The sequence below is a fragment of the Mustela putorius genome, unplaced genomic scaffold (genome assembly GCF_011764305.1).
Source record: "Mustela putorius furo isolate JIRA1106 unplaced genomic scaffold, ASM1176430v1.1 tig00003976_pilon_pilon_pilon, whole genome shotgun sequence".
Lineage (NCBI taxonomy): Eukaryota > Metazoa > Chordata > Mammalia > Carnivora > Mustelidae > Mustela > Mustela putorius.
Window position 1 is genome coordinate 5,595,328 of NW_025422118.1, and position 25,470 is coordinate 5,620,797.

At 49.7% G+C, this 25,470-nt stretch overlaps 1 long non-coding RNA gene across 1 annotated transcript in view; it reads left to right on the plus strand.

Moving 5' to 3' along the window:
* Window positions 1-2,561: 2,561 nt before the first annotated feature.
* The window catches only part of LOC101677016, a 113,939-nt gene continuing 91,030 nt past the window's right edge, over window positions 2,562-25,470 (plus strand). The window contains exon 1 of the long non-coding RNA XR_006604085.1: window positions 2,562-2,725. This is a non-coding gene — a long non-coding RNA (uncharacterized LOC101677016). The remainder of the gene's footprint in view (window positions 2,726-25,470) is intronic.

A 25,470-nucleotide genomic window follows, 5' to 3' on the forward strand; every position in this document is an offset into this window, starting at 1 on the left:
TTAAGTGTAAATGAATCAGAAGCAGATGGATTGGATTGTTCTGGAAATACACCCGAGGTTTGAAAATTAAGGGAAAAAGCATTTGGCAAAAGGCATTTTGGGGTTTGCCAAGACCCAGAACATTTGAAAAACAGTTCAGGATTTTTTTTCTTTTTCTTTTTCTTCTTTTCCTTTTCTCTTTGGTTGTAAAACCCTAAATGCTGCCTGGAGGCAGCAGAAGAGATGGGCCTTATTCTCCTGTCAAAGGGAAGTTCCTCCTGCCGCGCGGGTAATGGACCCCAGACAGGAGGCAATGGGCTATAGAACTGTTGTGTCCAGGCGCAGAACACTCTGCCTCCCTTTGCAGGGGTAGGCAGCCCCTGGGGCCCCGCAGCTCCCAGACTGGGCCTCAGTCCCCTGGGCCTGCCTAGGGCTGCTACCTCTTCCTTGCGGTGAGCCTCTGGCCTTTCATAAGACTTGCCTCACCTCATCTAAACATGAGGAAGCTCATTATATAAGGGAAATGGTCTCCAATTTGCTAGGTGAGAAACTTTGGAGGTTAGCAAACACTAATCCAATAAAATAGAAAGTGAAGTGTTTATTCTAGAAAAAACCCTTTAGACATTTTTTTTTTTTTTATTAGTCACATTTGGCATCATCGAACCTTTCCCTGGAGACATCATCTTGCTGAGGGAAAGGGAGAAAGCAAATGTTTCAGCAGAAAACTCAACCTAGCAGTTCCTAAATTTGCTGCTGACTGGCTGTGTGTGGTACACAAGAACCAGACCTCTCTGTGCTTTGGCTTCCTAATAAACACCTCTGAAGGTTTTCTCTTCTCAAAGGCAAATATATGAATCGAAGAAGTCAGACTCATTCTTGTTAGAAAATGAATTCTATGAATGAAAGAAGTCAGGCTTATTCGTGTTAGAAAATGAATTCTAAGGTATGGGATTCATAGGCTGTAGGCGCCACAGGCAGAGTGGGACAGAGCATGGCTGAAGCCCGTCCCTCCACGAGATCTGGCCTGTTTCTTCATGTGCTTGTTCCTTTACTCTTGCATGGGCTGTGTTCGTGCTGGATCCTAACCTGATCCTTCGGTTGCCCCGGCCCCGAACTGTTCACTGTTTATAAAGAGCTTTCACATATAGGATCCCGCAATGCCTCTTCTCAAAAACCCATGGAGAACCAGGGCCGTCATGTCATCCTGTCACCCTTATTTTAGAGAGAAGTTCTTACTACAGTCACACGGTCAGTGGGTGGCCGGCCTGGGTCCAGGGCCTTTGCTCACCACTGTGCTTCCTCTTTGTACCCCAAATCCCTTTGTTCCTGATCAGGATCTATTTTGTTCTGTCGCCTGTTACATCACCCCATATGGACAGCAAATGCCTTTGGGACAAGGATCATGTTTGCACTCCCGTGGTGCACAACAGAGTATCTTGGATGTGGAATCTGCTTAACCAGTATCTAATGGACAAGAAAAAAGATGGAATTGGGTAGAACTGGGGGCAACCCAACCCCAGTTCAGGGAATCAGGGAAGACAGATGGGTATTGCTGCTCTGGGTCTTGGGGATCATCCCCAGTGGCCACCTGACACCCCCCCCCCCCCCACCGACCAGCCTGCAGTTTGGACTCGTCTCAGTTTGAGTTTCTCTGCAGGTGCCATTATCCTGTCACCATGGTCCCAAGCCGAGTTCCTAGCATGGGTCAAGAAATGTGAAAGAAGGTGTTTGCTTCTAGATATTGTCCCAGCCAAATATATACCAAGCAGAACTTGGGTATTGGAGGGAGGAGGCAGCCTGAGTGGGAAGGAAGTGGAAGGACCACGTGGTCTGCCAGCTGGGGCCTGGCCCCGCCCAGAGTGCTGGGTTCCATCCTGCCTGGCTGGGTGACCTCTGAGCGCTGCCCCTGGCTGAACTGGAGAACAAAGATCCTCTCTGTCCCGCCTACTTGCTTCTTAACCATATGAGTGAGAGGGCAAATGAGATCCCATTTGGAACTCCCAGGAGAAAAGACAGCAGTAATAGTAACAATTATCTGGAGGTTACAGCTGCCGTCACACAGAAAACAGCTCACCCCTCAGGGCAACTGGAGGCCACTTCTAGGAGCCAGAGAAGTCTCCTCCCAGGCTCCCGGCTCCAGGCTCCAGGCTCCCCGGGTGCGGGAGGGCAAGGGAAGGACAGAGACCACCAGCCGTACTGCTTCAGAGGCATTCATGTTCTTGGCTTCTCTAGGTGCATGGGAATCCTGAGAAGGCCTCCCCACGCCCCCTGGGTTTCTTCCTCTGATGTGTGAATCCTGGCTTCTCCATTTGTGACGTGATGATTCAGGGCAAAAGTGGACTTGTCAGAAACAGGAAGGGAAGATCAGATAAAAATAAAATAAAATAAAAAGTTAGCTAGACATAACTTCTCCCCCACCGCTCCTCTCCCACCCCAAACATTCACATCCTTAAAACAAAAGTCCAACAGCAAAGCCCAGAATGGGGGGCCAGACTTCAGGCTCCAGGTCAAGGCTGGAGAGCAGTGGGGGAAGTGAATCAGTGCCCTGTGCCCGCCCAGATGGAGGGTGCCAGGAGGCCTGGCCAGGACACAGGGCTGTGGGTGGCGGGGCCTGCCTCAGCCTCAGCCCTGCACACCGTGCTCAACCCTCATTCACCCCAAGAACCAGTGAGCTGGGGAGCTGCAGCATGATTGATGGGCCCCAGCTTGAATGGAAAGTCCAGATCCCAGGGAGACAGCTTAAGAGGTAGGAGGAGAGACACTTCTCACATCTGCAACAAAATTAAAAATTAAATAAATAAAATTTGTTAGTTTACAAATAGAACTGTTACTTGTTACTCATGGTATTAATCTCCTATTTCAATTAAAAAGATTTTTATTAAAAAAAAATTTTTTTTCGGTAACGCCCGTGAAAGACGTTTGTTTCATGCCAACATTTCTGCAGAACTAATGTGGGTGGATTGTGACAGATATAATTTCTCCATCCTACAGTTTCATCAACTTGAGTTCTGTTAAACTATACCCGCTGGGCTTAGCTCCTTTTAAAGTTTCCGCTTTGACAGGTAGATTTATTAGTCTTGAAATTTGTACAAATCAGATGTCACTCGTGGCAACTTGTCAAAATGTCAGTCTGGCAAGGCAGCATGAAAGGCTTTCTGGAGAGAGAGACAGACGTGAGGCAGGCTTTAAAGAACTCCAGCGCGAGCCGTAGGAAGGAATGGGAGGGCTTGCAGCCTCTTGATCCTGAGGGCTTTACTTTATTAAATATCTCAGGCTGTACGGGGGAAGGGCCCTCGGATCCCAGGTCTCCGAGACAGCCTGTCTGACAGCTCCCAAACGATGGCTCCTGCCCGTTACAGCGTCAAGTTTCTGGCTTGTTATGTGCACTTAGTGGGAGAAGGCATGGGACGCTTGCATGGGGGGCTGAGTGGGGGGAGAGCAAATCCAGGTCTTTTGGTTTCAAAACTCACTTGGGTGGAGCTGTGCAGTTGGATGGGCGTTCTAGGGTGGGCTCCCTTGGCCAGAAGTCTGGGGCGTCTTCTGGCTCCCCAATGCAAATTCTAGTTCCCCTGGGGAGAGAAGGAAGCCCAAGGGAGAGGGAAGCTCTCAGGTGCGGGGCCCTTGAAAACAGGTCTGGTCTATCCTGGCAGAGTAGAGTGGCAGGAGGCAGTGGTCCCACACAAGTTCCCAGGAGCCCAGGGCTCACTTTTCCAGTCTGCTGGGTTCCCAACCTTTCCAGTCTTCTCTGTCCAGGGTCAGTTAATCAGGGATCCTGCGATTTGGTAAGCTCCATTATTATCTTAGTTTGACATAGCGGGAAGTGTTATTCATAGTCCAAAAATTATCTGAAAATTTTTTTCCCCTGGGGAAAAGGGGGGCAGTGCTATAGAAAGAGCCCTGGTTGGAGCTTTCTCCAAAGGCCTACTGGGGGGTGGGGTGGGGTGGGGGTTGGTGGGTGGGAGTGTCCTGGTGGGGGTTGTGGTGGGTGGGACATTCAGGGCTCTGTAAGGTGCCCTCTTGGGGACTGGTGGGGCTGGTGCTGCTGCACTGGTGTGTGTGTGTGTGTGTGTGCGCGAGCACACATGCTCTATGTCTCTCTCACTGGATTGTTGCTCATCTGTTTGTCTGTCTGTTCTGGGAAGTTGGAAGATACCAAACAAAGCTGTAGTTCTCTGTATTCCTGCCACTTTCCTCTCCCACTCCCCAAGGAGCTCCGGCAGGCTGAATGGCGGTGTCTCTGAGAGGAGGCAAGGGCTCTAGGAGGTGGGACCAGGCTTCGCTGGGTGAGTGCTAAGACTCACTGCCCTGTAACAGGGTCTTCCCTCCTGCTGCCTCAGGTCGGGGTTGGGAGGCTGGCCTCCTCAGTGTCGCCTTCCCAGCTACCCCCACCCACTCCCGTCCATCTGTCTGCCTGTGAGATGTCTCCTGGGCATCAGCCGCAGGCACGATTTGCTTTGGGAGGTGTGAAGCATGCTCTCTCTGCCCCATCCGTTCCTTCCCCTCCTTTCCAGGGCTTTCTGTGTGGAATAGTTGAAGGCCTTTTCCTTCATAAGTTTCCAGAAACTCCTGCTAAGATGCAAACCCCTCCTTGAGGGGCGACACTCTCCCCTCACTGGAGATTAGGTGGCACTGCTGAAAGGAAGGAAGGGGCCAGGGTCAGGGGAGGAGAAGCACGGGGATCTGAAAGGACCTGCCTTATTACCTTGTGACATTTTTGAGAGTCCAACCTGCTTGATGCATTTTGCTCTCAGCCCCAGAGTGGGGAGCAAGGCCTTTTAGAGAGATCCAGGAGGGCTGGTAGAGGGAGGGGCAGCAGGCACTGTCCCCAGTCCTCTCATTTGCCTTACTCTCTGAGGAAGGGAAGGGACTGCCACTTGGCCCCTGTGTCCCCTTACAGCACAAGTGCTGGTGTTTGTTCATGGCTGATTCCTCTTCTGCTGGCAGCAGGGAGTCTGAGGGGAGGCGGGGCATCTTCCTTTCCCAGAACACCTGGGAAGGTGTTCTGTCGGCATTCTTCCTGAGAAGGAAGAGAACCAAGTCCGTTGTTTGGAGCCTTTCTGTTTAGAGCCTGACACCATGAGGAACTCTACTGACCTTTTGAGTAAGTGAGATTTATCCCAGGTGAAAAATCTCAGACATTAAGAGGCATGTTAATGATACTGGTCATGATGATGTAATAATAGCGGTAATTATCCTAATAATCCCTTAGGACGTGTGCATGTCTTTCCAAGTACTCAGAGCACTCTCCCATTTGTGATCTCCTATAACCTTAACCTACTTCTGGTAGAGAGACTAGGAGGAGCAGGCCATCATAGGTGCATGGGGAAACTGAGGCACCCAGCCCATGGCCTTCCGGTTTGGTCTCTTACTCAGCTGCACAGATCCTGCAAAAAGGAATTTTCATTTTTGCTGTCACCCATCCTGTCCCTGAGAGCGGAACACACAGACGCAGACCTGTGTGCGCACGTGCATGCGTGCGGCACGCGTGTGTGTGCACACACACACACACACACACACGTAGACACACATCTGTGGCTTCCAGCCCCCAAATATGCCATTACTGAAAAGCACTGTGGCTTAGGGAGTTGAGAGACATAATCGCCAGCCTCCACCCCTGCTCATTCCTCCTGTGCTATGCAGGGGGTTGCTCATCAAAAGGAAGCAGGGAGGAGGCAGATCTGAGGAGCACTTCACAGGGGAAGACTCTTTAGAAGAAATCACTCTGTGTCATAGTGCAGGGTGACTTACTTTCATGTGGCAAATGCATTCTGGCAGCTCCCTGCTCCGCACGCCATAGATCATTAAAGAAGGGGTGGGCCCGGGGAATTTTCCCAGCCCCTCCTCAGAGGACAGCTCTGCCAGTCACTGGGAGGCGTCCTGGGGTCATTTTCAAAGGGAGAGCATGGGGTCCTGAGAGGCTAAGCAGTAGAAAGCAGAGAACAAGCCGTGGGTGCTCACTGCTAGCTGGAGTCCTGTGATTCCATTTACTCCGTGTGTCTCTGCTTAGTAATTTCAGGGCAGCCAGCGGGGAGAGAGAGAGAGAGAGAGAGAGAGAGAGTGCGGGGTTGTGGGAAGGGGGTAGTCGAGAGGAGGAAAGCAAGGAAGAAGAAGGAGAAGAAGAAAAAAAAAACCCCAGCAGCCCGTCTGGCATCCGTTCAGAAAGCTCTCCAACTCACACATCTGGTTCTTATATTTCAAAGTTAATTAGTCATATTGAGGCTGTCTGAAGATAAATTTATCATCCAGAAAAAACACAAACAGTTTGAAAAATGAAAGGAAGTGAGGTGACATGGCTTGACGTTTAAATAAATCATTTTAACATGATTAAAAAACTTGTCCTGTCTGACACCTAGCACTTGGGTACTTTGTAAAGACTTTTTGACAAAGACAAGTCCCTGTTTGGTATACAAAAAACCCTTGCCATTAAATTACTCAGAATAATCTTCGGCCAATTACTTTTCCGAGTGACTACTGAGGAGGAAGGCCTGTAGCCGGGCCCTGCTCTCTGGGGCGGCAGCAGGGAGCTTGGTGTGGTCAGTGATTATCCCAGTGGAAACAACCACAACCACAACCACAACAACAACAACAACAACTCAGACGCTAAGAGGTTTGGGTAACTGGAGGGTTTTTCTGAGAGAGGAGCACGCATAATGTGAGTTCATAATCTGGCTGTCTCTGGATGACTCCAGTTTGAGCAGGAAATCCTTCCCCAGCCTAAAGAGGAAAGAGCCTCTTCAGATGCCTGGGCATCATCCTTCCAAGAACCAGATGTGTCCTGTTCTTTGCACCTCCCAGGGCTTAGGTGACAGCTTGCACCCTGTGACAAATGGAATTAAGGAGTGGGGCTCTCTCTGGCATAGCTAGAGTGGCCAGTGGCCAGACGGGGGTGGTAGAAATGTAAAGAATCGTGAGCGCGGGTGTGTTGGTTTGTTCTTAGAGCAGATGGAGAGAGCGGGAATCCAGCACTGTAAGAACGCAGACTTGCCACCTCCACTTGTCCACCCCCCCCCCAGCCCCCCCGGCCCCACCAGTGTACCCTGTGTACTTTGTAAAGGTCACTGGTTCTCGTTCTTTATCGTGACAGATAACCCTTCCCAGCCCGGCTCGGCAATGGGAACAGACACCAGAGTGACGGTGGGACAGAGAGGTGCTGGTGGCGTCTGGGGGTGTTTCTAGATGTAATGGAAGAAGGCGGCAGGGGCGGGGGGTGTGTTCCAGGGCTTCCTCTACCCCTGTCCAAGGTAAAATGGGCCTTGGGAAATATCAGCATGCCTTCTGGTTTGCCCTTTGGTTGCATTCCCCAGGCAGGACAGGAGCGACATAATCCAACATGAACGTTTTCTCCGATTAGCAATTTGGTCTCATCAGTTTTGTTAATGGGATAACAAGAGGTGCTGGTTATGGTGCAAAAGTCTCATCATGTTGGTAATTTTCACTGTAACATGTTAGCAATCTGTCACTGTTTGTTTCCAGCAATACTGGCAAGAGTCTGCTTACATGAGGGGCTCTAATTCTCTCTCCACACCGCCAGACTGTGCCTCCTTTCTCTGGCTGGGACGCTTCCCCCCAGCTGCGGTCTGTCTTTGCCCATCTTGCTGGGCCTTTGTTTCTCCTGTCCTATCTTTCCATCTCTGCCACCTACCCTGCTCTGGTAACTTGGGACAGTGTTGGTGTGGGAGGGAAACCCTGCCCTGCGCCACCCACCATGAGAGAGTTCCAGAGCCGGAAGCCCCACACCGCCATTGCTCCCACCCTCTCACGGGTCATGGAGAACCGAGGCATGGACTGCAGCAAGGCTTTGCCCAAGGTTGCAGCCCGTTTATTAGTGTCCTCGCAAGGTTAGGCCTCGGGCTCTGATCGCGTGATTTCAAATCCACGGAACCTTTTACTACAGGATGAATGGTGTCATGTGAAGAAATCAGTCCGTCCCAGAAACCAGCTTTCCTGCATGTGGGAAAAGTCATCCCAGGGAAGTTAATAAGGTCACAGGGAGGAGAGAGTCACCTTTACCAGCTTCATGGGGCCTATCCCAGCATCATGAGGCTGAGGCCCCAAACCAGGCGGTTGGCCGAGGTGAGTCATCCTGCCAGCTGTGATGTCTCAGGCTCGGGGTCCCTGCTCTGGAATTAGGAAAGGGGCTGCTTTCTTTGGTGAGTCCTGGACGCAGCTTCCAGCCCCAGGCTTGGTCACCAGCTGTCCAAGACAGAAGCTCTGGCCATAAATAGTCTTTCCTCCGCCAGGTGAGAGGCTCCTGTCCACCTCTGGGCCCTAGTCCTCGGCTGCAGCTCTGAGAGACCTTCACCTTGCCCTTGTGCCTTTGCTGGGGTGGCCAGAATTCACTCCTGCGGGAAGCCGTTCAGTTCCATACAGTTCCACACAGTTCCACAGCTGCTGCCTTGAAGGGTAGAGGCCAAGAAAAGCCAGAAGCACCACCCCGCTGTGCAGACATCAGATTTCCAGTCGGACAGACTGGAGTGGCCATCTTAGCTCTGCTACTTGGTGGCCTGGTGACCTTCCTAGACACAGCCACTGTCAGTCTCCGTTAGTTTCTCTACTTCTCAACTGGGGATTCCTAACAGTTTGCTCATAGGTTTGTTGTGGGGAGTAGAGAAAATGTCCGCAAAGACCCAGAAGGCCCCAAGGCCCATGGAAAGTCTGCATCTTCCTCACAGTATGGTCCACATGGTGCAGATACCTGCCTTGACCATCTTTTGAATTCATTCCCAGCTGCTGTCAAGTTCACAGTTCAGGGCGAGGACCAAGCATGGAGTTCTGGACGTGTCCATGAAAGGGCACCAGCCCACTGGAGGAGGTGTTCCATTTCCAGGGTCGAGGAGAGGTTCCAAGGCAGAGGGATTTGGAGCCTGAGTAAAGCATCTGTGGGGTGCAGGAGGAGAATGGACTGACCCCTGAGTCACCAGGGGTGTTGATGTTTAGGGGAAAGAATGCATATTCAGGTTCCTGCCCTGGGGTGGGGGTGTGGAGCGAGGGATGAAGAAGTTTCAGCTCTGACTTGGGAGTTGGGGAAAGCCACCAGGCTTCTCCACATTCTGTCAAAACCTTCCTGGGAATTGTCCAAAGCTTCCTTGATGGCTTCTAATGGACCCCCCAGCTGACTTTGAAATCTCTGAACGGGCTCATCATGTCTGATGAATAATAAACACTGTTCCCAGGCCGTCCACTTGGCCATAGGAGTGGGATTCGGCGCGCTCCTCGGAGAGGAGCCCACCAGAGAGCAGGGCCGGGGCTGGGATTGGCGGGCGCTCTGGCTGTGTGTTCTGACCGCCTTTCTGCCTGTCTGTCTGCTGCTTCCTCTGGAGGTAGCAGATTGTGTGGGTGTGTGTGTTATTTGTCCTTCCTGTGATTCAGTTTTCCTCTTGGGAAAGGGGAGGCGAGGGGATTCACAGCGGGAAGTCTGAAAAGAGGGGGGAGGTCTGGTGCAGGTCGGGCCTGGAGACCTGCCATCCCCTGGCTGTAGGAGACAGGGCCACTTTTTTAACCTCTGCGCGTCTTGATGTCTGTCTGTAGCTCTTTGCATGGCCAGCTTGTGCTCCTTCAGAGTGTTTGTGGGGAGGGTTTGCAGAGCGCAGGGTCTGACATACCTCTGTCCTTTACTCTGTCCTTCATTTTCTCTTAAAGCACAGATCAGGATGGTGCCTATCCTGTTATTCATGTCCTCTCTGGGGAGGGCATGTGAGAAGATGGCAGGGCCTCGGCCATCTTGTTCTTGTGCTAGAACACCACACCGTCAAGGCCACTGGTGCGCCTGCCTAATGACCGAATGAGGGACCTGCAAAGAGCAGCCATTGAGGACTTCCACGACCTGCCTCCTAGGGTTTTTGGAAGGGTCAAATGACAGTAGCTCTGAAAATAATTTGAAGAAACAAAGAGAAATATGCTAAGTGTAAGCTATTAACATTACTCTCCCAGGCAGTGGGGAGGCAGAGGACATTCTTTTGCCTGAATCTCTCAGTAGCCTTGAGGGGAGCCTGGCAGGAACCGGACATCTTCCATATGCCTTGCTCCCACCTTGACAGAGTTTCTTCAGGCAAGACCTTGGATCATAGAACAACTGGACTCAGATTTACTCCCACTCACTGTGGGCCTGTGGCTTTGCTGCTCTGGGTGCTAGGGGGCAGAGCTATGGGAGAATATCATTCGGCCTCTGCCTGCCGGAAACTCCCCATTGAGGGCCCAGAGCTGCCTTGTAAACCAGTAAATTTCTGTACTTCCACGGGCAAGTTTAGATACTCATGGTGCTGGAAGGAGCGATGAGCCCTTAGGAGATGGGGATGACAGCAGAGCCACTTGGAGGGTGAGGTCCCATTTTCTAGGAACTTCCACTCCGGTGGAGAAGTGCCTTCTGTGGCTAGGTTTTTCATGCTTGCTTGAGCACGCACTGCCTCTCCCCTCCCCCTGACATCTCAGCCAGTCTTTCCCCATAACCCTCAACGTGAAGTGTTAATACCACAGACATACAGTGTGTCTGTTTATGTCCTGTGGCTCTTTGGAGGGCAAGAGACCCCTGCATGCTCCTAGATTCTGCCTTCCTGAGGAATCTTTGTTTGCCTCCTTGGGGTGCTATTACCCCTGTCTGTGAACCTGCCTCCTACTGGTCCTGATGGCTCCGTGTCCATCCCTTCTATTGACCGTCACCATGTAGGCTGCCCCAGGACAGGCACAGGCCAAAATTCAGTCTCAGGGGCTCTTCCAGGCACCTTGGTGGCTATCTCTAGGTTTTAAGGGTCCTCCTGGCTCCCTCCCATCCTTTCTTGCTAGGGAATTTTGGGAGATTTACTCACCTCCCCCCCCCCCAGCCTGTCCGTCATATACAGTGGGGACTCCCCTCATCTCTTCCTTGGCTCTTGTTTCCATTTCTGCAGACACTTGCAGCCCGTGCTGCCCACGGGGGAGCTGGCCAGACCTGGACTGCCACACGAGGCCATGTGCTTCCTCCTTGTGGCTCTGGCCTCTCTCGATGGTCAGCCTCCTAAGGGCAGAGTAGCCTTGGCTGCTTCATTTTTGTTCCTCCCTCTGCCCAAAGCAGTGTTCAGTAGACTCTTCTTGGTGGAGAGGCCTAATGGCTCCCTTCTTGGCAGGATTACAGAAGTGATTATAGGAATCGTTCTTAGAGATCTTCCTGCTGATGATGGGACTTAAGAAAATATTCATTGAGGGGCGCCTGGGTGGCTCAGTTGGTTAAGCGACGGTCTTCAGCTCAGGTCATGATCCTGGAGTCCTAGGATCAAGTCCCACATCAGGCTCCCAGCTCCATGGGGAGTCTGCTTCTCCCTCTGACCTTCTCCCCTCTCATGCTCTCTCTCTCTCTCTCAAAAAAAGAAAAAAAAAAAAGAAAAAAAAAGTAAATATTCATTGAATGAAGTGGCTTGGAGAGTGTTTGCACCATGTAGACAGTGGGATGTTCTCATGTCCTGGCCTCCTGGATGACTTGGAAAGCAGGTGACTTCCCAGGGCTTGATTCCCCAGTTTCTCAGGAGCTGAGCAAGACACCTGCCAGGGGTCACATCCTGCCACAAGGTGAGTTTACTCTGGGCAGGAGAGCTGTCACGTGGCTGTGGAACCAAGTAGGGTCACGATCTAGATTCTGTCCTGGGTGCTCTCAACCACGCTTCTTTTGGGACCCCCCCCCCTTTTTTTAGAGCAGTCTCTGGTTGAGTTGGATTCACAGGGACACTTAGGCGTTCTGCTTTGCGCATTACTGGAGAAATTATATCCCTGTCATATTTGAACACTCTGAAATAGGAAAGATTTACTTCATTGGGTGTTCCCCCCCACCTCCTCCTCAATGTTTGAAGCTAACAAAATGTTTTCAAGCAATTTCTTGCCACTAGATTTGGTGAAACTTACTTCAAGTGTCTTTCCAGAACCTTTCATAGAAAAGTAATTGTGTAATTAGCTATAAATTAGTAAAAATTATGCTAATTACTTCCAGGTGTGACATATTTTGCGCTTAAAAACAAGTAAGAGAAATAAAGGGGCTGTCACTGGGGCTCCCAAGTGAAGGTTGGCCCAGGCAGGCTTGACAGGCTGATGTGCGCATTTACCTAATATTACTTTTTTTAATTATGTAATTTCGGAATAAGTACAAACAGACCCGGGAACAAAAGTACAACAGACAAAACCCAGGGGTGGTTCTGTGTGTGTGTGTGTGTGTGTGTGTGTGTGTGTATGTGTGCACGTGTAATTAAAAGGAACCTAAGCAGGGGCTTTTCTAGTACTTTTAATTTTGCACTTGTATTGGGGGAATTGGAGGTGGTGGGACGGGGGATGTGGTATTGGGGAAGGTCTCTGGGTTTTATGGGGTCACCTTAAGCCAGGAGAAGGTCCAGTGGCTTTCTGGGAGGTTTGCCTTCTCTTCACACTCCCTTCATCCTTTCAGTTCTCAATACTAAAGTAACGTGGGCCATGGAGGCTGTCACGTGCTAACAGACTGTCTTCATTTGCATGCATCTTTATGTGGCCCAAGGTTTTATGGTACTGGTCTTTCTTGCATCTTTCTTCCCATAATCCTATGTAGGACAGGTATTGTGGCCTTTAGAGCGTACATGATGGTCGGAAGGACCACTTCTCCTGGGATGGGTAAAGGGAGAATGAAGGAGAAGGTAGAGTGCCCTTTTTGTTCCTTTCTCCTTTGCTTCTCAGTACTGCTCTGCCTCCACTGGCAATGGCGGTAAGGTAGAGAACCAACCCATGGATCCATCTGTCCGTCAAACACATGGGGCTTTATGGTAGGTGCCGGGCATCCTGAGCTCAATATCCCAGGAAAGCTCACTAGTGGAGAAGGTAGACATGGGGGAGTCATTCGATGGGATATGAGCAGTACTCTCACTACAGTGATGTTAGGTCTTGGGTTTTCAGGGATCACACCACTTTAAAACATTCTCTTTCCATAAAAACATCTGTGTGCATGGAACATTGTATTCCCAGCTTTGGTTTGGCGGACGTGATCCCCCGAGGGGTAACAGAAGAACATGACAAGTGCCCTAGCTGGAGGAGGGTCATACTCACAGACGACAGGCATGTCAGCCGCATATTTGAGGGCAGTGGAAATTTTTCTAGCAGAGGAGAATCTTTCCAGTCAGTAGAGGTGATGGCTGGGAAGGACTGAGGGATGACTGAGAGTCATGGAGAGGAAGTTGCGGGTAGGGGTGAAGCACAGGAGGATTCTACAGTGTGGTGTACTTGGGAAACTACCAATAGTTCAGCCTCACTAGAGCATTAGGAGAGGAGAGGAGTGGGGACAGGGAGTGAGTTCAAAGGAGAGCCTTGTGGGCTGCCCCAAGGAGAATGAATTTGAAATAAAGGGAAACCACTCTAAAATTTAGGTATTGTGTGTGTGTGTGTGTGTGTGTGTGTGTGTAGGAGGGATGGGTGGGGATCAGCAGATCCACGGTCTTTCTGATTACAATGCTTCTGTTTTTTTGAACTTCCCCACTGAGAGCTGTTCATAGTCTCAAGAAGAGAAGTGTTAGGTCTGATGGGCCAGCTTGGCTTGGAGACAGAACACCCACCACACCCCCTCACAGGAAAGCAGGGAACCCCACTGCTCTGGGGGAGACCTCTTTGGTGGGGTGTCTGACAGAGTAGCTCCCTGAGCTCTGATGGTCACCCTGCCCTCTCCCCTCACCGCCACAGGCAGTGGACCACATCTCGAGCCTTTGCTGCTATGGATTTAAGCCAATAGATTGTGAAGGAGCAGCTGATCTGGGAGCAGCCCCACCGAACAACGGTACCAGCTCAAAGAGGAAAGGAAATAAAAAGCACCTGTGCGTTCCTTGCTCCTCTTAGCATTCTCTACAACCTTCTTCTAAGTTTGTCTTTCCAATCTCCAGATTAAAAAAGGAAATTCATTGGTGCACCTGGGTGGCTCAATGGGTTAAGCCTCTGCTTTCAGCGTGGGTCCTGGTCTCAGGGTCCTGGGATGGAGCCTTGCATCTGGCTCTCTGCTCAGCGGGGAGCCTGCTTCCCCCACTACCCACCCTTCCACCTGCCTCTGTGCCTACTTGTGATCTATGTCTGTCAAATAAATAAATAAAATCTTAAAAAATTCATTGAAATATCTTCTTAAAATTGGAAAACAGAGAAATATTAGCTAAGCAGAAGAAGAACAAAAATAAAACAAACCCAATAACAACTACGAATCCAAACAAAAAGGTGTGGACCAGGAGTGGGGGGGCTGGGTCAGGCCCCAAGTGCTCCTCGTTGCTCCTCTTTCTTGACTTGAGTCACTTTCCTGTCCAGGCTTCAGAGTCTGCATTCTGAGAACATGAGCATCAAGCCAAGTGGTCTCAAAGTCCTTTCCAGCTCTGATCTGTAACATTTATGTTTTAATTTTTATTTTTGGTAGCAGCATGGGAAAACACCGTCATTCTTCCCTGGATTCTCAGCCCAGAGAAGAAGTAGGTAAGGGGACTGAGTATTACTTAAGCCGAAGAAGGGCCACGGGTGGATCCCCTTCTCACAGTTAAACTCTGGGATATTTGGACATTTCCTACCATCAAAAATACTTTCTTTCCTGCATTTTCCATGCCCCAGGGCCAAGGTGCTTCCTTTACAAAGGACCCCGTGTTGTGGGATTGGAAGCCAAAGCTGGTTTGCTTCCTATAAAACACAGCTTGTTTGCTTCCATGGGTCCTCCCATAATGTAACCATAGTAACAACGCTAATACTGTTAGGATACTGAGGAGGATGCTGAGGGTGAGCGGAGCTAGCATCTACTGAGTGTGTATCAGACATTACCCTAAAAGCTGTGTATTTGTTAACCTATTTAATCCTATGTGGTAGGTACCATTATCATGCCCGTTTTACAGATGAGGACATAGGCGCACAGAGAGTTAAATGGCCAGGATCCTTTGTTTGGGGCTTGTGGAAGTGGTCAGCATTTGGAATCATTTGCTTGCAAGTTCAAGCCCTGGATCCCCCAGCCAGCCAGCCAAGGCTCTTGAGGATTAAATGAGACAATCTGTGACAAGTACTTTGCAAACTGTGATGTACCATACACATTATGGTATGGAGTTGGGGCAGATGGGATTAATCTGGCCAGAGTTGGCTGAGCCGCCCACACAGGACAGCTGGAATCTCAGAGAGGGCAGAAGAGACCGAGACACAGGGAGGTGGTGGGGGAGAGAATTTCTTGAAGGCAGAGCTGGGGTGTCTCTGCCCCAAGGCTCCTTTCTCTTGTGGGATGTACATATGTCTTGGCTTGGCTCCAGGCCGCAGGTGCAGACCAGGCACAGCACACACACTGGGGCAGGTGGCCTTGCACGTGCGAGCCCAGCCTTGCAGCTAGTGTCATCCTGCTTCTCTCCCCAGGTAGAACCAGGTGTGGGTTGATCTGCTGTTTTGTCATCTGTCAGACCAAGTCCAGCCACTGTTGCTGGCATGTAAGCCCTCCCCAGTAGGTCCCACACTATGGTTTAGTTATATTTCCTGCTCCCTCAACTGAGCACCTCTTTCTGCTTCAGTGGCCACTCTCCTTGGCTTTCCCTGCAGACAAGGTGCTGTGGTCACGTTGGAGAGCCTTTGCTGATGCTGTTCCCTTTCCTGAAATACTGGCTTATCCTCACTCCCCCATCCCTGTTCTTCCTTCTGTGAATTCTCAGGACCTTCATCTCCATGAAATAGTGTTGCTTGGCCATCTGCTTCTGGCTTTTCTGGAGGACAAGGGATGCACTAGGACTTAGGCCCCCCTCCTTTTTAATGCCCTCAAGTTTTGCACTTCAGACTTGGCTCATAGGAGTGCATAGGCCCTATTTGCAGGAGAGAGGAATGATTTAGATTCCCTTAGCCTTTCTTTCTAGATTCCTTTTGTGAGGAGTTTGGTTAGTGTTGATCGCCAAGATTGGCTTGACTCTGGGTCTAGGAAAGCACCATGAGTGAATAGAAGGGGTTCAGTGCTTACTGCCCACAAAGAACATTCGCTAGCACCCCAAAACCTTGCAAACTCCCATTAGTGAGAAGCTCCCAGGTCGGGGAGGTGGGCCGCTTCACATGGGATCTTGCCCTTGACCAGATGAGATATCTTTATATACATGCTTTCCTGGCCTATATCATCTATGGTAACCCCTGGAAGAGGGAATTTTAAAAGTCAACACATTCTGAAAAGGCAAGTGTTAGTGGGTCTTTGGAGATGTGGTCACAGCCTGCTGTGTAATTTGACAGGACAAGTGCGTGTTGAACATGGGGACCCCTTGTTCGAAAATTATGAAGACCTTCAAGATAGTGACAAGCAGAGCATGAGTCCAAACCAAGGTTGTCGAGTGCGGGAGTGGGTTCAGGGGCAGAGGTTGGGGCTCTGCAGGGACTTCGTGCTTATGAAGCTGGCTCTGCTCTGCTGGGTGCGTCTTGGCTGTTGCTACTGTCATGTGGGCAAAGATCGTGATGGTGTCGCCGTGTTCTTTTCCCTGGGCACAGCTTTCAAGTTAGGTAATAATATTAAGTGTCTAGCCTGTGTCCAGCACTATTTAAAACACCCTGGGGGTGTGTGTGTGTGGATTTTTACAAAATCAGTAGGGGATAGGGTTCTCCCTGGAAAGATATTTACAAAATTATAAATGAGACAAAGAGATACATTCAGTGCCCATATATCACTGTCAGGTGAAGAAGTAGAGGCTCAGATGGTTTGCTCAAAGTCACACAGCTACTCCAGGACTTGGGTACTCTGTACATAGACTTGACCACAAAATGCTTAAAGAATGGTGTCCTTGTGTGGGGTGCTAGGAGCCATAGGAGATCAGAGAAGCAGGGGTCACAGGTCAGGGTCATGGACTGGTCCTTGCTGACATGGAGGAGGAAGGGCTTGGGGGCAGGGGTGGGAAGAGTGGGGAGGGAGCCTGGAAGGGGGCACTCTGCAGTCAGTGGGGTGGGTCTGGCTTGCTCAGGAGGGGGTGTGAGAAGTGGGGCTCTCTCCCAGATGATTTGTCCTCCTTAGTGTTTACCTTTGCTCACTCTTTTCCTTCTAAATAAGATACCTGTTCCCCATAGCCATCTCTTTCCTGATTCTAGTCCAGTTTGAAAGTGTTTTTCAAACTCTCTGGATCATAGTCTATAACAAAAAATGTATTTTCTGGAGTGGCCCAGTACAGTGTGTGTGTGTGCGTGCACGCGCATGCTTGTGTTTATGTGTTTACTTACCCATAAAGTTAAGTAAGCAGACATCTGATGCAGTCTGATGTTTTTTGTTATACTGTATTATATAATTAAAAAGTCAGATAGTGACACTCCAAATTGAGGCCTACCCTGAATGTAGAAAACTGCTGCAAGTCCTCTCTGCCATAGCCACCAGACCAGAAGAATTCTTGCACTCAGAGCCTCTGTGGAAGGAGGGTATGTCTTCAGCTCTGTGAGCCTAATGGAACCCTCTCATTCTTTGGATGCCTAAAGTTCATCCTGCTGGGACCTGCCCTGGGATCTCAACCCCTCCTAACAAGGGTTTAATTATATTTTTGGCATTTGCATCTTCTCTCCCTAATATAGTACATATTCCTTGCAGAGAAAACACATGCCTAGGGTACAAAATAACACATAAAAAAGGTAGTAGAGCTCACTGAGCCCATTTCTGAGCCACTCTGAGGCCCAGCCCTGTGTCTTTTCCAGAGAAGGCATTCAGTAAGAGTTTCTAAATTGAAGAATTGGTGGAGGATCTCAGAAGCACTTGGGAATTTTCTGGAAAGCTGAACATAAACTCAGCACTGTTGGTTTTAAAAGGCCTCTTGGTGGGGCTGGCATTTGATTGTTCCCCAAGCAAGCTCTTGGAACCCTCTTTCTTTCTTGGCTTTCCTTGTCTCGTCACATTTCTCTGCTGACAGCCTTGCTTTCCAGCCTCAGGTACTTCTGGGACTTATATCCTGTTGCTTTTTCCTGAGAGATGCTGACTGGGAGGGTGGAAGGTCTGACAAGACCCACAGACATGGCCTTTCCTGTCCCCTGAGCCCAACACTGGAGAGCCCCATAGTGTGGGGAGAACCCTGGGGTCACTGGCTGAAAACCTGGTTTCAGAAGTCCTCTTCCCCAGATGAGTGACTTTGGGGAATGGTTTAGCCTTGTAGAACTTCATTTCTCCTCATTTGACACCTCCTGGTGCTTATTGAGATGATCATGGTGACAAACACGTGGAAACTTTCACTATGTGGTGGTTTAGTAATAACTACATTGGTAACGTGCATTTACCCATCTTTTAACAACTGCATGAATGGTTTTATGACCAACCTCAATTTAGTGAGGAACTGAGGTTTGGTTGTCCCAGATTACTTAGCTAATAAGTGGTGGAATTAGGATCTAACTCGGTTTTCTTTTTCCAAAGTTTATATTACTGTTATTATCATCATTATTTAATGTAATTCTATCAGCCTATTAAGTTAATTATTATTTTCTCCAGCCCAGGGAGGTTCTTAAGGGAGTGTATTTCTGTTAATGTGGGGAGGGTTGGCTCATGGCAGGCCTGGGAGGCAGATGTAGGAAAATGAGTGAGAAGAAAGGAAGGGAGAGGGTATGAGTGCAGAGCTAAGTTTAGGAATCATGTGAGGCTGGTTGTGGAGGGATTCCTGAGTCGCTTCTCTGCTGTTTCAGCTCCTCAGGTCCCTTGGCAGCCATCAGACACACCATCAGTGATTTTAATCAACAAACCAATGAACCGATATTTACTTGGGGATTTAGAGGCCGACACAGAAGACTCCTCGTTGGAGGGCACTTTGCACTGGGGTCATTTTCCATGGCCACACAATCCCAGATCACCAACTCCAGAGTTCAGAACTGAAAAGGGTGATGTTCTTTGTAGAGTTTGTGGGCACTTGATGGTTTTCATTGCGTGTCATGGCCCTCCAGAGGGGAGAGGGTGGTGTCAGTGTGGGGATGAGACCATCCTCTCTCGTGACTCAGCCTCCCCAGTGGGAGGTACCAGTCAAGGGGGATTTTACTTCCTTTTGTTAGTTTCCAACCCGGTCTTTAAAAACTATGATGACAGTGAACCCTCCCAGTGATCCCAGGTGGTGCGTTCCAGCACTACCCTTGTTTTATAGTGATGAAAGTTGAGTTTTAAGAGCAACCCCCCCCACAACGTCATCAAGCCAGGTTTGAATCTAGATCTTTGTTGTCAGAGCCCACCATGATCTTTCTACGTTCCTTCTGGTGCCTCAGCTCTTAAGTAAGGACTGGGTAAGAGTGAATACGAGTTACCCAAGCAGTCATGGATTGCCATGGGCTCCTACAGAGGACCTCCAATTCAAATTCTGAGACTCTTGCCTCCTGGGGGACAGGTCTCTGTTGAAGCTTTTGGTTTCCCATTCCCAGTTTCTTCCTCTGGAGGATTGCTTTCCAACAGGTATTAACACAGTGATCTGCCTATAAAACCTTTAATCTATTAATAAAACCTTTAATCTATTAATAAAACCTTTGGTCTATCAAAGCAGACCAAATAATTTAGAAGGTCCCCATTTCCTGTCCCATCTTGGTGGTAGCTATTGTTAGTAGTTCCATATGTGGCCTCCAGATATTTTAAGCATGGATATGCTGTATATGCATGTCTGTGTTCTGTATAAAATGCTTTTAAGCGTAGGCAGGCTCCTACTTGGCATATAATATGGCAACTGGCTTTTTCACTGAAGAATGTTCTATGGACTTGTATTCATGTTCGTACCACATTCTCACCTCACACTTTTTAATGCATGCATCGTATTAATATTTCATTTTATGGATGAACCAGTTTATTTAACCTATTATCTATTGATGGACACTCAGGTTGATTCCAGCTTTCTTCCATTACAAACAGTGCTTCACTGAGCATCCTCACACAGTTGGATAAATTCATATAAATGAAATTTCTGGCATGCAGGATTTGTGCATTTAAGATTTTGATCGATATTGCCACATTGCTCTCCAAAGAGGTTGTCCCCATTTACAACATCAATCTAAACATTGTTTTTGCATGTGTTCAGTAAATGCTGTGAAAATTGGTCCTGGCAGTTTATTCAATTACTGTTGTGATTCAGCTATCCACTCTACTCAGGGGCGATTCCATCACATTCTGGGTGTGCGATTTAAATCCTATCTCTGCCCTGACTGGCTGGAGGATTGTGGGAAGCTTGCTGGACTTTTCTGAGCCGCAATTTCTTCATGGAGATAACAATACCTCTCTTGAAGAACAGAGTGAGGAACCTTGTGAATATCTGTCAAGCCTCTTGCCCCAGGGCCTGACACAGAGTAGGGGCTCAATCAGTACATCGAATCTTTATTCCCTACAGTGCGGCCAGCTCCTGCCATCTGGCCCTAAGGAGAGAGGATCGCATGGTTTGCCAAAGGAGGGGTGACTGGGGCACTGGTTGTTAATGGTCTCTCTAAATTTGTAGCGGCTGAGTGAAAACTCCTAACTTAGAAGATGGTGAGCCCTTGTAGGGCAGTGACTTCATTTTCTACTTTGTAGTGTCAGAGCCCTGAGCTGGTATCTAGGACATGGCAGGCGCAGTTGGCTATCTTGAGTGAAAGGTGAGCCAAGGTTTTAGCCAGGGACCATGAATATCAGGGTCCCAGTGGAGGCAGAGTGTCCCTTTTAGAATCCACATCCACTAGGAGACATAACATATGCTTCTCACTTTTTCCTGTTTAGAGAATTTCAGAAAGAATCCTCAGTGGAAGTTGGGGAATGGGACAAAACCTCAAACCAGCCAAGGCCCACAAATCCCCTTTGAGAAACTGCCTCTGGAGCTTGGTTGTGAATTGGGACGCAGGGTTTGATGGTGTCTGGGAAACCATGCAGGTAATTTACAGGTGGGGCGCAGTGGGGGGCTTGTTGATCCCAGTGGCATCCTGGCCACTCTGGATGGGTTATCTGGAGGCTCTTGTTTCCCACCAGGCTGGTGCTCTGCTGCCTGCTGCCTTACTCTCCCGGGGACTTTCCACCTACTCTTCTGGTCTCTTCTCACTCTATTTTTGGAAAGGGCCTTGTCCTTCTTTCCCCCATCAGTCACCCTCCCACACCGTCTGCCTGCTCCAGAGGCATCTGGTGTCAAGAACTCTATCTGAAAGGCTCGATCCCCAGGTCTATGTCTGTCAGTCACAGCTCAGCACTGGCCAGGGGCACACTTGGGGGGCAGGGAGGAAGTAGGGCCATGCCCTGGGGCATGGCAGGAAGTTCAGGACACGCGCCAGGTGACTGGGGGGTTAGAATCTGGGTTTGACCACCGACTTCTCACTGTATCACATCTCTCTGTGCCCCAGACTTCCCTTCTGCTAAATGCAGTTATACCTGCCCTTGGCTCATCATGAGCCAGCTCCAAGGACAGCTCAGATGCCTGATACCAAAGCAGGAGAAATCACAGAGGAAATTTCTCTGTCAGTAATTCAAGAAGGTGGTGCTGCGTTCATGTCTCATGAGTCCCTCGGGATGGAAATGTGCCAGACTAATAATATTCCATGCAGAGATTGGAGTCTCCCACCTGCCTGTGCCTAGTTTAGGCACGGAGGGCTAAGTCTAAGTTCCTTCTCTGCCCTGACTACCTGTATGATCTGGAACAAGTTACTTAGCCTCTCTGGGTCGGAGTTGCTTCATATATAAAATGGACATTAGCACGTCATTTGGTTGTGACAAGATTCAATATTATTGTTATCTTTGGCCACATACACAAGTCCCATTTCAAGGCAGATAGGTAATACTTGGCCTTCAGTCAAGTAGGCTATAGACTATGCCGTCGGCTATAGTATGCTATTGACTTATTGCTTCCAGTGGGGAAGCTTCAGGAAAGGAAAGTCTCTTTAGATGGCAGTAGGGTTCTTCCCAACTGTATTCTAGTCCACTGCATTCCATTCTGTGGCATCGATGCCACTCAATACAGTCTTGCTGAGACACAGTGAACTAAGTTGGGAATTCTGATGACTTTCATTCACTCAGCCTGAATCCCAGAGCCAGAAATGGGGACAAAAAAGGCAAATCAGAATCAAGGCTCTGCTGTAGAGCTTCTGAAGAAAAGGGTAATGACCTCTGAGCTCTGGCTTCTAACTTAGCCCTTGCCTGGGCATGGGCCAAAGGCATGGGTCCAGAGTTGAAAGAGAAGCCTGGTCTCCAAGCAACCTGTTCATGTTGGTTTGGCTTTGACATGAAAGTGAGGAATGGCAGCTGGGCCCTGGACATTTGAGAGAGATGAGGTTAATTGTTCCCTTCTTCAACTTGGCCTGGGTCCTCTTATTCCCACAACAGCTCCATTACAAAAAATGATCTAAACTTATTTCACTTGTTACACACACACTCATGCACACACAGAGGAATTCAGAGAAAAACAAATGAGCAAGTTTGCTACCCGGGTTCTATGTGTCGCTCTGTCGTGAAGGAGTAAAGACCCCTGTGGCTTGAATGTTGGTGTCAGCGCTATCAAGTGTTGATTGAGTTTTGGTCCCAGTAGTAAGAAGCATGTGTGAAATTCAAATACAGAATTTCAAACCCTTGAGCACTTTCTGAGAGTCTCAATGGCTTTAATAAGGGAAGGGCATCTCTTTGATAACAAATGATTATCCTTCACAGTGCAAGCACAAATTGGATCAGAATTAATGATTTTGATATATATTCTTCCTTGCCATGGATGGGAGCCAGAGTTTAGTTTCTATTTATCTGTATCTCCATAACTTTATATTCCCCCTCTACAAAGGGGGGATGTTGCCACATGCAAATGAAAGGTAATATATTTGTAAGTACTTCTGTAGCTTAGCGACCAGTGTGGAGCAGTTCAGCTCTCTCTCTCTTTCTCTTCCTTCCTTCCTCCCTCCTCACTTCTAGTACCATTTTAGAAATTCTGAACCATACACTGACTTCCTAGAGCTGCTTAAATTGCTCTAAATGACAGAGGTCCTTGTACAGGGTGGAGGGGAGGAATACACAGCTTGGCTTGGTCCAAGTGTGCTTTTACCATGATCTCTCCTTTCAGTGCCTTTATTGTCTCCTTTCCTTGTGGGGCCGTCCATTGCAGTGGTGGTCATTGAACTGATGCTAAAAGCCATCACTGTGAATGTACACGAAATCTTCCCAGTGCTGAAGGGGCCAGGAGCACCATTGGCCCCTTAGCTTGACTCTATCCCTTCTTCATTCAGCAAACATATGCTGACTCAGTGTTCACTGAGGCCAGGAATACTCTTGGCATGAGGAATACGAAGACCAATAAGATACAGTCCCTGTCCTTTGGGAGTTTCTGCCCCTCACGTATTCTTTATCCGTACCCCATCCTTTGCCGGTGTGAACCACCTTTTCTTCTTTCCACCTTGTGCTGACTTTGAGGCATCCCAAATGATTTGCTCATTTCCAGCATGGTCACACAGGCTCCCACCCTGCCTTCTTTGACTATAGCCCAAGCCGTGAATCTGTGCCAGGGAGAGTAGATTTCTTTCTAGACAGATTGCTATGGAATGAATGTTTATATCCCCTCAAAATTCATATGTTGAAATCCTAACAACCAAGATGATTAGGAGGTGATCGGGACATGAGATCAGAGCCCTCATGATGGAGATTGGAGCTCTTATAAAAGGGACCCTTTCTACCTGTAAGGACATAGAGAGAAGTAGGCGTATGTCCATGAACCAGGAAGCAAGCCCTTACCACATACTGAATCTGCCAGATCCTCAGCTTTGGACTTTCCAGCCTCCAAAATCATGAGATATGTTTCTGTTGTTCAAAACTACCCAGTGGACAGTGCTCTGTTGTAGCAGCCTGAAAAGGACAAAGCCACAAATGTAAGGAGAAGATAAAGGGCAGATATGGATCCTGAGGGGGGCCAGTCAATAGTGCCTGTGTCTGAGGGTTGATTTCAAGGGGTGCAGGAGAGCCCAGACTACCACAGTACTCCATTCTAGGGGCACAATTCCTGTCACTGTTGCTGTCTGTGCAGAGGGCAGCCTCGCTTTAGGAAGAGCAGGAATGGACGGGTTTTCTGCAAAGCCAGTCCCCTCAGCGCTTCAGGCAGGCCTGGAGTCTGCCTCAGAGGGGTGGGGCGTTCCTTGGGAAGACTGGCCAGAGTAAGGACTTCTAATTCAGAGCACTGACTAGGTAGCCATTAGGAAGGTCCCCTCAGGGACGGGCAGCTGGGGCTGTAGCAGGTAGTCTGGCCAAGCCAGCTTGGTGCTTGTGTCCGGAGGAGGCCAAACCTGCAGGAAGAGGTCAAGGGCTTTATCTGTGGGACCTGGAGCCAGACAACTCATTACAGGGGATCACCATGCCAGGGCACGGAGGCGCTCCTAGGTCTCAGCCTAGTGCCCTTGCAAAAGTGGCAAGGCCGAGGAGGTGGCGAGCAAGGGCGTGGTTAGTTGGGCCAGGGGATTTAACGGTGTTTTGGCTCAGGCTGCTCAAATTTCTCCATCAGAGCAGTCCTCTGTCATCCATTTCCTAGGACTCCTGGGGGACCTGCTCTCCCTTGGCATCTCCCTGGCCTCTGGGGAAGGGAGGTCCTTCTGCTACCCAGCACTCCTCAGAGACCAGGAGGAGGGCGGCAGTGGCTGATCCCACTCAGTCCTTGCATTCTCCTTGGGCACGCTCCGTTCTCCCTGTGTGGGGTGTGTGACAGGCTAGGGAGGAAGCTGCCAGTGGGGGCAGGACGGCAGGGCGCAGGACCTGTCTGGCGGCTATGACAGGCCGGCTACCTGCCCACCCGCCCTGCTGCTGCTAATTGGGGAGGCGTGGAGGGCAGTAGCAGGGCTGGGGCTCAAGCTCCGGGGTGTGTGGTGCACACGCAGCCAGGGGGAGGGCCTGTCACCAGCCTCCGACAGTGGGGCCACGCTGGGGGCTTCGTGGTGGCATTTCTTCCTTTAATCCCCCCTCCCCCAAAAGGAAAGGCAGAAGAAAGTAGGCTGTAATTGGGCTTTGGAAGGTTCTCGCTTGTCAGAGGAGGTGTAAACCTTGAGAAGCATCCATTAGCATAAGTGTGTTGCACAGGGGGAGGAAGGGGGCTTCGGTCCTTCCCCAGGGTCCTCCCTGGCCAGGAGGACAGCTCCTGGAATGGGGTATGTGGGTGCAGTTCCCGCTGGGGGTAGGGGGGTGGGGACTGCCTCCTCCAGCAAGGTGGGGCCATTCAGGCTCCTGTGGATGCTCCCCTGTCCAGATGGAAGATTCTAGAAGAAAGCAGGTGGGATGAGAGGAGACACTGTGCGCTGAGACTGGGTTGGATGTGTCTTCCTCACTCACCCCTATGCGTGTGCGTGCGCGCGCATGCGCGCGCGCACACACACACACACACACACACACTTAGGACTTTAGGTCCTAAGGGGACTCTGGCTCATCTATCATAGCTCTCTCCCGGGCAACTGGGCTGGAGGGTGAGGGGGCCTGTCGAGGGTCATACCTGTAGTTAGAGGTAGGGTTAACTGGACCTCAGATCTTAATCTTGGGCTTAGAATGACGGTGGGGATGCTAAGAGTGCCTTTTTACTTTCTTTCCCAGACAGTGTCATTTCAGCCCACGGATGTCACTAAAATCACATACTTAAGGACTTCTTCATTTGGATT